Source organism: Macaca nemestrina, chromosome X (genome assembly GCF_043159975.1).
Source record: "Macaca nemestrina isolate mMacNem1 chromosome X, mMacNem.hap1, whole genome shotgun sequence".
Classification (NCBI taxonomy): domain Eukaryota; kingdom Metazoa; phylum Chordata; class Mammalia; order Primates; family Cercopithecidae; genus Macaca; species Macaca nemestrina.
The window spans coordinates 136,497,273-136,510,021 of record NC_092145.1 but is presented as its reverse complement, the minus strand read 5'-3'; the positions used below and the strand labels follow the sequence as shown (position 1 = coordinate 136,510,021).

Genomic DNA, 12,749 nt, shown 5'->3' with positions numbered 1-12,749 from the left:
GGAAACCATGTTTAAAGGGTTAAAGGAGGCCAGGCAAAGTGGCTCACACCTGTAATCCCAGCACTTTGGTAGGCCGAGGCAGGCAGATCGCTTGAGCCCAGGAGTTTGAGACCAGCCTGGGCAAAACCCATGGCGAAACCCTGCCTCTACAAAAAAAAAAAAGCAGCAAATTAGCAGGGTGTGGTGGCATATACCTGCAGTCACAGTTAATCAGGGGGCTGAGGTGGGAGGATTACTTGAGCCCAGGAGGTTGAGACTGCAGTGAGCTATGACTGTGCCACTGCACTCCAGCCTGGGTGACAGAGTGAGACCCTGTCATAAATAAATAAATAAATAATAATAATAATGCACTAAAGAAAAAAGCATCAAAATTAATTGGTGTCACCCTCTGGGACAGCTGTCCCTTAAAAAAAAAGAAAAAAAGAATCAGTTGCACCTAAACCTGAAGAATCACTGTTTCTTGAAGTGATGGTTTAAATAGAGCTGCAAACAGCAAGTGAATCTCATTATCTTTGGTGGCTGTGGCCATGCTCCTTAAAGTGAACTTAGAGGCTTACCTCCCTGGTAGCCAGTGCCTGCTGGGACCAGAGGCTGTGGCCATCTGGCCCCCCAGTCAGCCCCAAGTCACGGCCCCCAGGCAATGGCTGTGCCTGACAGAATGTACCAGGTCACTGGACAGGTACTCGACAGGAGGTCTGCCAAATGCCTAGAGCCCAGGAAATGCGGTTACCCTGCCCCCTCCTCCTTTTTATAGATCTCGACATGGGTGCCCAGCACCACACCCTGGCCCACTGGAGGAGATTACAGCTAGCAAGTGCAGTTCCACGACTCCAACATCAAGTTCCTGCTGCTCCGCCGCGTCCTGCGCCATCAGCACAAGCCATGCTTCACTACCAAGAGGCCCAACACCTTCTGCTAGTTGCAGGGCCCTCTCACCCCAGTGTGCCCCAAATACACTCGGGTATGCCAAGAAAGAAAAAAAGAAAGGAAGGAAGAAAGAGAGAGAGAGAGAAAGAAAGAGAGAGAGAGAGAGGCAGAGAAAGAAGGAAAAAAGGAAGAAAGGAAGAAAGGAAGGAAGGAAGAAAGAAAAGAAAGAAAGAAAGAAAGAAAATTTGAAGATCTATAGAGATTATGCAATCTTAAGAACAGAGTAAGAAAAAGAATGAAGAAAAATTAACAGCTTCACAGAAATCTGGGACACCATTAACCACACACCAATATACATGTAATGGGAATACTAGAAAAAGAAAAGGAGAAAGGAGAAGAGAAAATATTTGAAGAATGATTGAAAACCACAAAACATTGCTGAAATAAATTAAAGAAGTTTTAATAAAAGGAGACATCCCATATTCTGAGATCAGAGAAGTTTACAGCATAGCTCAGAAGATCAGACTGCCTAGACACAATCCAGACTCTTAGGTAAGTTACCTAACTTATTTGGGCTTTGGTTTTCTCATTTGTGAAATAAGGATAAGAAGTCCTGTATTATAGAGTTGTTCATGGAGTGAATGGCTCAATATACATATAAAGCACTTAGAACAGTGCCTGTCACATGGTGTGTGTTTAATACTTTTTAGCGATCCTGAAATTGTGAAAGACAATTTGGCAGAGTGTATGAATCTTCAGTTACAATCTTTTTCTCCAGAAAGTCCAGCTGTTGCTCCATTTTCTTCTGAAAGCTAATGTTGCAGAGAATTCTGAAACCAAATAGGCTTTGTTTCCTTAGAGCAGGGTGGTTAAGAATCTGGGGTTGGACTGCCTTGGTTTGAGTCCTGGCTTTCCCATTTTACTGGATGTGTGACCTTGGACAAGTTGATCTCTCCCGTAATGTGGGGCCACTCATAGACCCTCCCTTTCGTGGACCCTTTGCATTTGTTGGCCAAACCATCCTTCCTCCCTTTTAGTTGTTTGGGTTTTTTTCACTCCCACCTTTTGATTCAGGTGGGATTTGCAATCATAGTAGCTTCACCCCCTGACCAATATCTCACTGAACTCTGTTGGCCACTGTGCTGGATCTAAGTGTTGAGCGTGTACCCTGAAGACAACAGGAGTCCTGCTATGGGCAAACCAGGAGGGAGACTCTTTCTCCCTTCTGGGGTTCCTGAGCTAGGATTATGTGAACCTGGAGCTGCCTGGGCCTCACCTGGAAGCCTGTCTGCAGTAGGAGAGGCTCAGGCTACCACACAGAACCAACCGGAGCTGAGCAGCTGGAGAGCAGAGGGACCCCGACAACATCGATTGAGTTCCTGCATCCAGCCAACTTCCGGGCCAGCGCCGCCCCTTTATTGGGATGCTGTGTGGTTTAAATAAGAGAATTCGTGTAAAGCACCAAGTATGTGTCAGACACAAGGCAAGTCCTCAAGAAAAGACGATCTGTTTCCTCCTGTCATCATGATTGCAGGAGTTTTTTCCTTGTAGTTAAAAATTGTCGGGCCAGGAGCAGTGGCTCATGCCTGTAATCCCAGCACTTTGGGAGGCCAAGGTAGGAGGATCACTTGAGGCCAGGAGTATGAACCCAGACTGGCCAATATGGTGAAACCCCGTCTCTTACTAAAACTACAAAAATTAGCCAGCCGTGGTGGCATGTGCCTGTAGTCCCAGCTACTTGGGAGGCTGAGGCAGGAGAATTGCTTGAACCTGGGAGGCGGAGGTTGCAGGGAGCTGAGATGGCGCCAATGCACTCCAGCCTGGGCCACAGAGAAAGACTCTGCTCAAAAATGAAAAAGTAAAAAAGAATTGTTGCCAAATGTATGTACGTGTAGATAGCTGATTCTCCTGAAACGTGGTAAATTCCTTCAGTCTGCAGATACTGATCTTTCTTAAGTTTAGGAAAATTGTTTCCAAAGCTCTTTCATGATTGCATCTCTTGGCCAGGAATGGTAACTATCTGTGTGTTGGTGCCGCATTCTCTGTTCTCCATATCTGTCATCTCTCTCATAATCTTCTCTCTCCTCCACCTCCGAATGTGGGAATTCCTCAGGGCTTGGCCTTGGTGAAAGTATTAATTATGAGAGCAGTTGACTCCTTGTTCCACCCCAACCTTCCATCCAAGGGCCATCCAAGGGACAGGGGAGGAATCTTAAGCCACCACCTGCCTCAGCCCCTTCCCACGGGTCACCCTGGGGAATGGGTCTCTGCCTCGTCCGGGTCCCCCATTGTTTTTCTAGCAGTGGTGCTGGCAGGTGTGTGCGATATAGGACTTGGTGACACAGACTTTCTGCAAAGCCAGCGGGAAATGCAACAGCTCTACAAGATGCCAGAGACCCCTGCTGTGCAGCCCAGCAGCTCCAAAGGCCGCACCTGAGATCCTGTTGGAAACGCAGACTCTCAGGCCCCGGCCTGGACCCCTGAACCAGAACGAGCATTTCCACCACATCCGTGGGTGATTTGTGTGCACATCAAAGTTTCAGAAGCTCTGCTCCAGGGTGCAGGCTCAGTTTAACCTTTTTCATAAGCCATTTTTTGTCTACCCACAAAGTCATTCTTTACAGTGAAAACCCCCAACTCCTCACCAGACCAGGTCGTGTAATACCGACTCTCTTTACTATTAATACCTACTTCATTTTTATGTGATATTTTCCCTCAATATAATGATTTTATTTTATTATTTTTTATTTTTTCAAACTCAGAAATTCTTAAGAACAATGTAATGTTATTACCATAAAGTGGGAGCTCTGTTGCCAGGGCCCTTTGAAGTTTTGTATGCACAATTCAGACTTCATTGAAACTTTACTTTTACTGTGTCCTTGGCCTGCCTCACCTTTTCGGGAATTACAAAACTTTCCACAGTTCTACCAGCTGCTTCTTCCTGTTTTGTTCTCAATTTGGGATGTTTATTTCTTTTGCTTGATGTCTGTATGCTAAAAGAAATAGAACACATTGCGGTTCATTCAAGTACAGGGCACGATCCAAATTCGTTCCATATGATAGTCTCTGACTAGGAATTCTTATGTCCTATAATTGGTGAGTGTATTTTTGCATTAAGCTGTAATGTTGAATTATCACTTCTTTTAGCATATTTATTTAAATGTATGTTGGGGGTGAAAAGTCATTATGTCATTAAAAAAAGGAGTCTTAGGCCGGGCGCAGTGGCTCAAGCCTGTAATCCCAGCACTTTGGGAGGCCGAGACGGGCGGATCACGAGGTCAGGAGATCGAGACCATCCTGGCTGACACGGTGAAACCCCGTCTCTACTAAAAAAAAATACAAAAAAAAACTTAGCCGGGCGAGGTGGCGGGCGCCTGTAGTCCCAGCTTCGGGAGGCTGAGGCAGGAGAATGGCGTAAACCCGTGAGGCGGAGCTTGCAGTGAGCTGAGATCTGGCCACTGCACTCCAGCCTGGGCGACAGAGCGAGACTCCGTCTCAAAAAAAAAAAAAAAAAAAAAAAAGGAGTCTTTGTTCAAAAGGGTGATATAATTTTCAAGAGCTGCTTTGGCAAATGTTAACTGAAGGGTCATTATGTAAGGTAGTTGTGTATTATGTTATATGTTATATATATTGTATAAACCCCAGTGCCATTACGAATATAGTTTGTAGAGTGGTGCCAGTCAGTGAACTCTTTGTTACCCATCTGTAATGAGATAAATACAGAAATTGAGAGTGTTTAGAAACTTTTATAACATATTTTTATGTCTGCTGCCTTTAACAGTAAAAATTTGGCTTTGTACTTTATACATCATTTTAAAATTCTATTTTTCTAGTGATTTATTCTTATTATATCTTACAGAAATATCAGTGTGCAACAGATTGGAAAATTTTTTTAAGTTGGTTTTTCACTGCAGATGGTTTGAACAGCACTGATACAGAGCATACTCTCTGGCTTCAAGAAATCAAATTTGGTATAAGTAATAGAATGAGAGTATAACTTTCCCCTGCCCCTAGTAGGGGCATTTAAAAACATTTCTAAATAATGACTAGGTTAAAAAAAAGAAACTGAAAAGAAAATTACAAAATATTTAGAGCTGAACAGCAACAGAACAGAATCCATGAAAGGTTGTGTGGGCTGGGTGTGGTAGCTCATGCCTGTAATCCCAGCAGTTTGGGAGGCTGAGGTGAGAGGATGACTTGAGCCGAGGAGGAGACTGCAGTGAGCCATGTCTGCGCCACTGCACTGCAGCCTGGACATCAGAGTGAGATCCTGTCTTAAAAAAAAAAAAAAAACAACTTGGGTGATGAAAGATGGTATTTAGACAGAAATTAAAGTTTTTAATGCATATATTACACACAAAAATTTACACTTAATGATCAGAATGTTCAGAAAAGGTAGAGAATTAGTACTCAGTACTTTTTTTTTTGAGATGAGGTATCGCTCTGTTGCCCAGGCTGCAGTGCAGTGGCAGAATCTCAGCTCACTGCAGCCTCTGCCTCCCGGTTCAAGCAATTCTCCCACATCAGCCTCCTGAGTAGCTGGAATTACAGGGGCGCACCATCACACCTGGCTGATTTTTGTATTTTTAGTAGAGATGGAATTTCACTGTGTTGACCAGGCTGGTCTCGAACTCCCGACCTCAGGTGATCCACCCACCTTGGCCTCCCAAAGTGCTGGGATTACAGGCGTGAGCCACCACACCTGGCCAGGCTCAGTACTTTTATCAATGAGTCCCAAAAATATAGAAACTTAAATAAGATAGACCACTATTTTCTTCTCATAAGATAGTCTTGTGGTAGGTGGCAGGTCCAGGGTTGGCAGGCATTTATGTCAAACGCAACATAAGCCTTTCATTTACATGTCAAAAGTAGCACTATCTGGTTGTCATCACCTTTCAGTAATCAGACAGTGGAAATGAGCTTAAGAGAGTGTACACACATTTTTTTTTTAAATGCAAGACCTGGGCTGGGTGAGATGGCTCCTGCCTGTAAACTCAGCACTTTGGGAGGCCAATGTGGAGTTCAAGAGGCCCAAGAGTTCAAGAGCAGCCTGGGCAACATAGTGAGACCCCGTCTCTACAAAAAAATAAAAAAATTAGCTGGGTATGGCAGCAAACCTGTGGTTCCAGCTACTTGGGAGGCTGAGGTGGGAGGATCGCTTGAGCCCAGAAGGTACAGGCTGCAATGAGTCATGATTCATGGTGCCAATGCACTCCAGCCTGGATGACAAGAAGGGGACACTGTCTCAAAAAAAAAAAAAAAAAAAAGAAAGAAAGAAAAAAAGCAAGACCCTGAAGGGGTCCTCCATTCCTTTGGTCAGAGCTTGGTCATATGATGACAGGTAGCGGCAAAGGGGATTAAGAACTGTGGAGTTTAGATAAGAAGTCCTGAGTCCAATTACAATTCTGTATCTCTGAAGGAAAGGGAAAAAGATATTGGGGGATGATGACCAAACTGCCATAAGCAACCATATTAGTAAACTCAAAGACAATTGAAGGAAGAAAACAGTAAGTATAAAAGCAGAATGTTATAAACAAGGAAAACAAGGAACAATAGGTGATCAACAAAACTGAAAGTCAATTAATTTAAGAGGATTTAAAACAGGTTAATCACTTGGAAAACTAATTGAGAAAAATAAGAGGCATAATAGACAATAGTACAAAGGAAAAAGGGCACACTATGATAGAAACAGTAAAGTTTCCAAAACTCACAGATTATTATGATCTCCTCTATAGAAATGCATTAGAAAACTCACAATGAAATAGACACTTTTCTAGAAAAATATAAATTTTCTAAATGAATTCAAGAGGTAATAGAATTCAGACAGAGACCATTAATGAACTGATACAATAGTGAAGATACCTAGTCACCTAAAATAGTCACACACATAAAGAAAATACAACCAGGCCCAGAGGGTTCTATAGGAGAGTGCTGCTCAACCCACAAGAAAACAGAGAACTCTTAATTATTTAAATAACAATAATAAAAGAGAGTGCTATCCAACTCATTTAAGAAGCGACATTCACCTTAATATGAAAACTGGAAAAAGGCCAGGTCCAGAGGCTCATACCTGTAATCCCAGCACTTTGGGAGGCCGAGGTGGGCGGATCGTTTGAGTCCACTGGTTCAAGACCAGCCTGGGCAACACGGCAAAATGCATCTCTACAAAAAATACAAAAATTTGTCAGGTGTGGTGGTGCACTCCTGTAGTCCCAGCTACTCTGGAGGCTGAGGTAGGAGGATTGCTTGAGCCTGGGAAGCTCAGGGCTGCAGTGAGCTGAGACTGTGCCACTACACTCCAGCCTGGGCTACAGAGCAAGACTCTGTCTCAAAAAACAACAACAACAAAAACCAAAAACCAAAAAACTGGAAAAAGATCTCATATGGAAAGAAAATTATAAGCTAATATTGAAATCAACCTAACAGTCCCATAGACAGTTTTTTTTTTTTTTTTTTTGAGACGGAGTCTCATGCTGTTGCCCAGGCTGGAGTGCAGTAGCGCGATCTCGGCTCACTGCAAGCTCCGCCTCCCGGGTTCCCGCCATTCTCCTGCCTCAGCCTCCTGAGTAGCTGGGACTACAGGCGCCCGCCACCGCGCCCGGCTAATTTTTTGTATTTTTAGTAGAGACGGGGTTTCACTGTGGTCTCGATCTCCTGACCTTGTGATCCGCCCGCCTCGGCCTCCCAAAGTGCTGGGATTACAGGCTTGAGCCACCGCGCCCGGCCCAGTTTTTTTTTTTTTGAGACGGAGTCTCACTTTGTTGCCCAGGCTGGAGTGCAGGTCTCGGCTCCCTGCAAGCTCCGCCTCCCGGGTTTACGCCATTCTCCTGCCTCAGCCTCCCGAGTAGCTGGGACTACAGGCGCCCGCCACCACGCCTGGCTAATTTTTTGTATTTTTAGTAGAGACGGGGTTTCACCGTGTTAGCCAGGATGGTCTTGATCTCCTGACCTCGTGATCCGCCTGTCTTGGCCTCCCAAAGTGCTGGGATTACAGGCGTGAGCCACCGCACCCGGCCCCCATAGACAGTTTTTTTGGTTGTTTGTTTTTTTGGGTTGGAGTCTCCCTCTGTCACCATCTTGGCTCACTGCAACCTCTACCTCCCAGCTTCAAGCAATTCTCCTGCCTCATTCTCCCACGTAGTTGGGAATACAGGTGTCTGCCACCACGCCCTGCTAATTTTTGTATTTTGGGTAGAGACCGGGTTTCAACATGTTGGCCAGGCTGGTCTCGAACTCCTGACCTCAGGTGATCTGCCTGCCTTGGCCTCCCAAAGTGCTGGGATTACAGGCATGAGCCACTGCATCTGGCCAAAACAGGTTTTTTTTTTTTTTTTTTTTTTTTTTTTGTTGAGACAGAGTCTCGCTTTGTCGCCCAGACTGGAGTGCAGTGGCCGGATCTCAGCTCACTGCAAGCTCCGCCTCCCGGGTTCACGCCATTCTCCTGCCTCAGCCTCCCGAGTAGCTGGGACTACAGACGCCCGCCACCTCGCCCGGCTAGGTTTTTGTATTTTTTAGTAGAGACGGGGTTTCACCGTGTTAGCCAGGATGGTCTCGATCTCCTGACCTTGTGATCCGCCCGTCTCGGCCTCCCAAAGTGCTGGGATTACAGGCTTGAGCCACCGCGCCCGGCCTTTTTTTTTTTTTTGGATAAACATAGAAATTGACCCTTCTGGTCTTAAAACTTGAAACTCACCAGATCCAGACAAGGAGATACCAGGCCTCTCAAAAGGTATCAAATAACTGAAACTCACCAGATCATTGCATCCAGACATTAAGACACCAGACCCCTCATTCATCATGATTGCTTCCTCTGTTTTCCCATACATAGTTACATTTCTTTCCTGCTATATAAACCCCTAATTTTAGTTGGTCAGGGAGATGGATTTGAGACTGATCTTCCATCTCCTTGGCTGCTGCATCTGATTAAAACCTTCTTCCCTGGCAATCATTGTTGTCTCAGTGATTTGTCTTTCTGTGCTGCGAGCAGCAGAACCTAGATGGAGCCCCTTGTGTTTTAGTAACAGATTTTGGTTCTCTGACCCAGCATGCTTTGCTTGTGGCTTGGCTGCGATGGGCTGCCGGGAGTCTCAGAAGCCCTCCTGAGCAGCTGCCCACGCAATTTTTGCTGGAGGTGAGTTTCCTTCTCTCTGGCCCCTCTGCAGCCAGCCTCAACAGTGTTCCTGATTGCCTCGGAAGAACAGCCTTTGAAATTTTTTTTTTTTTTTGAGAGGGAGTCTCGCTCTGTCGCCCAGGCTGGAGTGCAGTGGCCAGATCTCAGCTCACTGCAAGCTCCGCCTCCCGGGTTTACGCCATTCTCCTGCCTCAGCCTCCCGAGTAGCTGGGACTACAGGCGCCCGCCACCTCGCCCGGCTAGTTATTTTTTGTATTTTTTAGTTGAGATGGGGTTTCACCTTGTTAGCCAGGATGGTCTCGATCTCCTGACCTCGTGATCCGCCCGTCTCGGCCTCCCAAAGTGCTGGGATTACAGGCTTGAGCCACCGCGCCCGGCCAGGCCTTTGAAATTTGACAACTGCATCCAGATAGGATGAGTGCACTTTGTGGGCCCAGACAGCAGACAGCAGGATCTGCTCCTTTCAGTTTGGGAAATTTGTAAAGGAATTCCCATTTGTAGGTTGAACAAGCCCAACTGAGGCTGGACACGGTGGGTCACACCTGTAATCCCAGCACTTTGGGAGGCCGAGGAGGGCAGATCATTGGAGGTCAGGAGTTCGAGACCAGCCTGGCCAACATGGTGAAACCCCGTCTCTACTAAAAATGCAAAAATTAGCCAGGCATGGTGGTGGGTGCCTGTAGTCCCAGCTGCTCAGGAGGCTGAGGCAGGAGAATCACTTGAACCCAGGAGGTGGAGGTTGCAGTGAGCCGAGATGGCGCCACTGTACTCCAGCCTGGGTAACAGATGGAGACTCTGTCTCAAAAAACAAACAAATACATATAAATAAATACAATTATTGGTAAAATAAAAATAGAAATGTCTTCAGAGTTGTCAGTATACATTTTTGTTTGGGTTTTATATTTGTCTCTGCTAGATATCTTGAGGTATCAGGGTTTGGCACAGAAGGTTATAAAACTATAAACCCAGCCAAAACGAAATGATCTTTATGCACATTTTTAAATAAGTAAGACTAATTTAATATTATTGGTTTAATGAAAAAAACAGCAGAATATTCTGAGTTATTGTTGAAAATGCCCATGTAGTTACCCTTAAGGTTCTTAAAAGGTGAACACCTGATATTCACAGTTTGTAAAATAGATAACAAGGAAATGATTTATAAATAATCTAGATAAACTGCTAAAAACAAATAAAATATCAATGAGTAAGTGCTATAGGTGAACTTTTTGTGTAACTTAAAATCTTAAAGTTATTTTTGGTCATTGGATGTCTGGGTCATTTCCAGTTAAGAAAAGATTATGATATGGGGAAACATGTTTCTAAAAATCGTGGAATGGTTCTCATTTATAAAAAGCTAATATGTGATAGGCAGCTCAGGATTTCTTGCTTCCTAGGTTTTCAAAATTTAAAGTTACTAAGGAAAAGAATTCTAGTTAAGATATAATTCTGTATGTAATATGTACCCAAGAAGATGTGTTTTTATTGAGAGAAAGAATAATTTTATCTAATTCAGAAGTTATCTGAAGATTAATTCAAATTACAGACTTTAAAATGTTATTCAGGAAACAAGGTAGAAAGGAACCAGGAAGTAGAGGAGAGATGTGAAGAAAGTTATAAAGATGTATTTTTGGTAAGGAAGGTTTTAAAGAAAAGAAAATTTAGGACAAAAACAAAGTCGGCAGTGCGCAGTGGCTCATACCTGTAATCCCAGCACTTTGGAGGCCGAGGCAGGTGGATCAGGAGGTCAGGAGATCAAGACCATCCTGGCTAACACGGTGAAATCCCATCTCTACTAAAAGTACAAAAAATTAGCCGGGCATGGGGACGTGCGCCTGTAGTCCCAGTTACTTGGGAGGCTGAGGCAGAAGAATGGCGTGAACCCGGGAGGCGGAGCTTGCAGTGAGCTGATATCGCGCCACTGCACTCCAGCCTGGACAACAGATTGAGACTTTGTCTTAAAAAAAAAAAAAAAAAAAAAAAAAAAACCAACCAAGAAAACCAGAAAGTCCAAGCATGTACCAGCATTAAAGTACTCACTGGTCATGTGCCTACAGCAAATTTCTTAATTCCACAAAATGTATAGTGGTATTGGTGAATTTAAAGACATTAATTTGGGGCTGGGTTTGGTGGCTCACGCCTGTAATCCTAGAACTTTGGGAGGCTGAGGATCATCTGAGGTCAGGAGTTCGAGACCAACCTGGCCAATATGGAGAAACCCCGTCTTTACTAAAAATACAAAAATTACCTGGGTGTGGGGGTGCGCACCTGTAATCCCAGCTACTCAGGAGGCTGAGGCGTGATCGCTTGAACCTGGGAACGAGAGGTTGCAGTGAGGTGTGATCCAGCCACTTCACTCCAGCCTGGGCAAAAGGGTGAAACTCCATCTCAAACTAACTAACTAAATAAATATAAAGACATTAATTTGGCTGGGTGTTGTGGCTCATGCCTGTAATCCCAGCACTTTGGGAGGCCGAGGTGGGTGGATCTCTTTTGAGGCCAGGCGTTGGAGACCAGCCTGGGCAACATAGTGAGACCCTGTTTCATTTAAAAGAAAAAGTTCCCCAGGATTTTAATTGACTTTAAGATGTGCAACTAGAAAAACTACCTTGGGCCGGGCGTGGTGGCTCACGCCTATAATCCCAGCACTTTGGGAGGCTGAGGCGGGCAGATCACGAGGTCAGGAGATCGAGACCATCCTGGCTAACACAGTGAAACCCTGTCTGTACTAAAAATACAAAAAATTAGCCGGGCGTGGTGGCAGGTGCCCATAGTCCCAGCTACTGTGGAGGCTGAGGCAGGAGAATGGCGTGAACCTGGGAGGCAGAGATTGCAGTGAGCCGAGATTGTGTCACTGCATTCCAGCCTGGGCGACAGAGCGAGACTCCGTCTCAAAAAAAAAAAAAAAAGAAAAACTACCTTAGACAAAGTAAGTTAAAAGACAAGCAGCAGACAAGGAAATGATATTTGTAACATACATAATTAGCAAATAATTATATTCAGAATGTAGAAAGTATTTCTAGAAATGAATAAGAATAGAAAAGCAGACAAAGTTTATTCCAAGGCAATTTTCAGATGAGGAAAACTATAGCTAATAAAGAGTCAGATACCTTGAACTTACTTGTTATCAAGGAAATGTCAATTAAAACAATTTTACCATTTCTCACTTATTAGATTGTCAAAAAGGATGAGCACATCAAGAGTTATGAAGGAATAGGGAGTTGGGAATTCTCATATTCTGCTGGAGGGAATGTATATTAGGATAGCCATTTTGGAGAGTCATATTGAAAATGTGCCATATTCTGAAAATTTTACTTATTTATACTCCAAGAAAAACTCTTATACATGTGGGCAAAGAGGCATTTACAAGGATGTACTAACATTTCTTAAAGTGTCATTGGTGTGTGGATGACTTGTCTGTGCATCACCAGGACTCCTGGTTAAACTGGCCCTATCCCATACCTACTGTATCAGTCAGGGTTCTCCAGAGAGAAACAGAGCCAATAAGATATGTACATAGATATATAAGAGGAGATTTATTATGAAAATTGTCTTATGTGATTATGGAGGCCAAGCAGTCTTACGATCTGCCTAATGCAAGCTGGAGAACAAGGCAAACTGGTGGTGTAATTTGATCTGAGTCCAAAGCCCTGAAAACCAGGAAATCCAATGTCCCAGGGCAGCTCAAGAAGAGAATACACCTTTCCTCTGAATTTTTGTTCTATTTAGGGCCTCAACAGATTGGATGATGTTC

The 12,749-nt window shown here is 44.3% G+C and overlaps 1 non-coding gene across 1 annotated transcript; it reads left to right on the top strand.

Moving 5' to 3' along the window:
• Positions 1 to 429: 429 nt before the first annotated feature.
• On the top strand, positions 430 to 562 carry LOC112426011 (small nucleolar RNA SNORA68). Its single transcript, XR_003017257.2, has one exon. It is a non-coding gene; the product is annotated as a small nucleolar RNA SNORA68 (small nucleolar RNA).
• Positions 563 to 12,749: the final 12,187 nt, after the last annotated feature.